This window comes from Oreochromis niloticus, linkage group LG12, assembly GCF_001858045.2.
Source record: "Oreochromis niloticus isolate F11D_XX linkage group LG12, O_niloticus_UMD_NMBU, whole genome shotgun sequence".
Lineage (NCBI taxonomy): Eukaryota > Metazoa > Chordata > Actinopteri > Cichliformes > Cichlidae > Oreochromis > Oreochromis niloticus.
In genome coordinates this window covers 20580374-20585009 of record NC_031977.2, presented here as the reverse complement: position 1 = coordinate 20585009, position 4636 = coordinate 20580374, and positions in this window count along the sequence as shown.

The following is a 4636-nucleotide window of genomic DNA, read 5'->3' as shown; positions in this document are numbered from 1 at the left end:
GAGAGAGAAAAAAGCGAAGCAATATGTTTGATGAGGATCTTTAAAAAAAAACCCTTTGAAGGACTTTTTCATGGGATGACTCTATTTGTATCTTTATTTCTTTTCTTTTTTTCTACTGTAAATCCTTATTTGATTGCTGGAAGAACCAAGTGATCCAAGGGATCAAAAGTCATCATGAACCTGACCTAGAGCAGCTAGCAGAGATAAACTTCTTTTAGAGGATTTTGGTTTTGGTTCTAGAGGATTTCTGTTGTCTTTGTTGTTGTGGCATTTGTATTCTTGTTCGTGATGTATTATCAGTCTGTAGACAGATATTTTCTAAAATCTGATGGATGTCAGTTTTTAACAACGTTTCTAGTTTTGGAGGGTAAATATGTCAGCTACACAAAATGTTGGTTTTAACCTTCTTTTTTTTAGTTCACTTGGTCTTTCATCTTGATCTCTCAGACGTTAGTAACATGAAAGTCTAATGTTGATACGGTGAGGCAGATCAAATCCTCAGTAAATTATGTGTGACAGACTGTTGCTGTCATCTGACACAAACCACAGTACTGTGGACATCAGCCTTTGAATTGTTGCTTGTAACTCTTGATTATATTATCAAAGTGATTGATCTACTTATTCTTCATGCCTGAATTTTATCCTTTAAAAGGGGCATTCTGCGAATACTCCATTTGCATCTTATGATCTATATGGTATGTTGATGTCCACTCCCACAAAACCAAGACACTGTTGTCCAAATACACTGGTTTGCCCACGAGAGATATCCCCTTGTTTCAAAGAAAGTCTGTGATGCTCATCCTTGCATTATGAAAAGTGTTGCAAAAGAAGCAAAACTAATGAAATCACCATGTGACTGTGAATGTCAGCGGTATCAGCTGACTTCAGCCTCAGAATAATTACAATAGGTTGACTGTACAGAACATGTAGTATATATCGGCTGACTTTAAAAGCTAAATAACCCTAGATCGTAGAAATATGTTAATGTGTCTATGATCCCGGATGCGGTGTCTAAATGTCCATTTAAAGCTTTAACTTTAAATTGATGCTGCCGTACTGGTCAGATAGTGAGGGCAGGAAATGTAAAATCAGTCTGTAGGCCTGACCTGTGCATAGCCAAAATAGGAGAAGTAAGACGGACATCGCGAATGAATGTGCACACAAAGAAAACGTACTGCTCAAGCCTTAATGTCTCTCTAATTATGTACTCCTGAAAATGAAAGCAAACAATTAAGTGCATCAAAGAGGCGTGTCAAGAGGTAATCCTTTGTTATGTGACCAGAGACTGATTGTTGGCGCTGTGGAAAGTATGCTTATCCGGGCTTGTAGACTTGTCCTCTTACAAGATGATGAAATGCGTAAAGTAAGCCTGTATATGTTTTGGTATATTGTGACACCCTCTAAATAAAGTCCAATCAAACAGATTAAACAACTTTCTAGCCACTAACTTTTTGTCATGGTTGATAATAAGTTGTCGGTGCCCTTGACATTTTATTTGGGAAATTGATTTTATAATGGTACACTTTACTAACCATCTTGTGCTGGCTACTGTGCTTTGTTATTTGATTGCATTGTACATGTACTTCATTAGTTTGCATTTATATGAATGCAAACATGGATGAATGACTTAAGTCTTTATTATTTATTATTATGTGCGTCATATCCACAGTTATTCCCAGCCTACATAGACTTCCAAGACACCACCGATTAATATAAACATTGTTTAGGGTTCTGAAGTCCAGAAACTGAGAAGCAGTAGCAGAAGTTATTTTACAAAAATAATTTCAGATGATGTAAATATACAGTGAGCTTTCAAATTAACATTGTGCACACAGAAACCTAAAAAAAACCTGGCAATTCAAACCATTTCTTCAGTACAATTCAATATTCATAATTATATATTATCTTATATATAATTATGAATATAATTTTCACATTCTTAAACATTCTTGATGAATAACTTATCACATTAACAAAAAATACAAGCTGACCAATGACTGTAGAATTGACTGTTTTCTGCAGTAATTGAAGCTGACCAGCAGTATTTGACCTAATAAACAATAATATGTGTTACAAATAGAGACAGTGCTGCACAGGAAGAGCAAAAGACCGGCCACCAGGCAAGGTAGGCAACTGCTTGGAGGATCCTGAGCACCCAGTAAGCCACTGACAAAGGTGAGACTGCAGCAGTGGGTTGCACTGACAGCAGGAGTGACCTGATCTCTATAAGGTGCTCCCATCAAATTCCACTCACTCCCCTTGCAAGTGCTGCAAGATTCTATTTGAACAAACCTGATGAAAATGTGTTATTATTCTGGAAGCGAAAAGAAGAAAATAAAACTAAATGGATTATTTAAAAAAGCGAAACAATATTAAGTGGAGCAGATAATATACAATGCTAAAAAAACCCTAAATGCTCCAAGTCTGGTCTGAAATAGTCAGAGACATTTGAATAATTAAACTTCCATTAGGATCACATTTTTTTATTTTGTTGACTCTGACATTTAACATTAATTAGCTAGCAGAGCATCCTAGTGTGTCCAGCACTGCTGGCCGTGATGTGAAGGGCACTGACAACTGATTTGTTAGTCTTAATTTGTTACCATTAAAGCTTCATAACCAGTCAGGTTGTTCTTGAGGACTTTTAAGGAAATAAACATGGTTTCTGGCACTTCTAGAATAATGTTTTAACTCTCATTTTACAGGACAATCGTTGTGGTTGGTGGTGCCAAATTATTTATAACATAATGGTGATTAATGCTGGTTGGAGGGACTACTGTTCATTTTTGCCTAGGGCCCCAAGGGACACTTGAATCACCACTGTAGGCACTCGGGACATCCTGAGAGAAGCTGCTGAAAGAATGACCTCAGAGACCTAGAAGAGAGCTGTATAGTTTAAAAAAATCCTTAAAATATTGAGTAGCTAATCCATTTAACCCTTTAAAAACAAAAGGTAACATCCAAACAGGATTGATATGTTGCTTTTTCTTTGTACCGTTTAAAAGTCTAATCAGATTGAGATCCAGTTTTAAAGCCAGAGGGAAAAATAGCACTTCTACACTGTGCAATGAAGTAATTCTGTTTCAGTCCAAAATAAGCTGTGTTTGTTTTCTCAGAGGAGAGACTGCCTCACCTGCTATGTTAGGGGAGGATTATTTTAAGATAAACATTTCATTGTCATTTGGTTTCCAGCATCAAGTACATTGAAACAACAATTAGAATACACACACACACACACACACACACACACACACACACACACACACACACACACACATATATATATATACACGAACTCTTAGGACTGGGATTTACAGAGGCAATCTTGCTTGTTATTTTGGTTGTAACCATACTTCCGTGACCAAACTACTCATGGGTAATTTTAGAGGCAATCTATTTATGCGGAAAGCTTGTGAAACCACAACAAAGACTGTGAGAAATACACACAATACCTGGTAGAGGAGTGGTGCGCACAAGAAAATACTTTTTTGTATTTTCAAAGCATGTGATTATTACCCTTTTCTGGAGGTTCTTTTCAATCACAAGCAACACTGCAGACGTTACATTTCAGGACACTCAAACCATTATGTGATGTCCGAGTGGCCATGATGTGGTTCTATTGTGCTTTGGACCATTTTTCTAAGCTGTAATACAACAAGCTAAACACAACATGTCCTAGCAAACAGTTTGTCTGTGTTATTTCATATGTTTGTCTGTTTTGATTTGCCTAAAGTTAGAACACCCCATATGGCAAAATCTGCTGTATCCAGATTTTGTAATGACTGTCTCCTTATCACTGTTTATTTCGACTCACTAACTGAGGGGCATTTTCTTGCTTAAATTCTGTGGGATGTAAGCTAACCAACAGCTGACTTTCCTTCATGCAACTTGAGCTACCCTACTATATTGTGGCACCTCTTTGGTGGAAATCAGAAGACACATAAGTACCAAATAATTTTAGGTTAAATTTGACTGCTTTTCTTTTACTGCCGTCCTTCTGGCCTCATTTTATGTCAGCGGTCTGTAACTTCAGTCTTTCCAGAGCAATATTATTCTATGAAACTTACATAAAACCCCGTAGTGTATCCAGAAAGGTCTTTAATTTAGATAAAGCCATTAGACACCACATCATATTCAGGTCATCTGCATCTTATCACAATGTGCGGTCAAAGGTGACCAGTGGACGATTAGCTTAAAGCTGCCAAATTCAATTCAGTTCTGAGAACAGGAATGATAAATGATGGGCTGTAATTTGGTTTTATCTGATTACACTGCACATCACTTTTTTATTGACGCTGTTATTAAAATGGCCACCTTACCCGAATTTATTTCACTGACTTGAATACCATAACAAGTTATATCACACCCTAGAAGCTTTATAAACCCATTCAATTCAATTAAACTCAACTTTATTTTACATTTTATTTCATTTATATAGTTAATAGTTATAGGCTATAGTTTAGTTAAAAGATGAACTAAACTACTGCAGCAGAACATTGGATTTGACATTAATACCTTATTACACACACATCAGCAATGCATTAGTCAGGTGAAAAATGAAAAAACAAAAAAACATTATCATTAAACAAGAAGTGAGTCAGCCAAAAAAAAAGAGATTAGACTACAACGCTTCTTA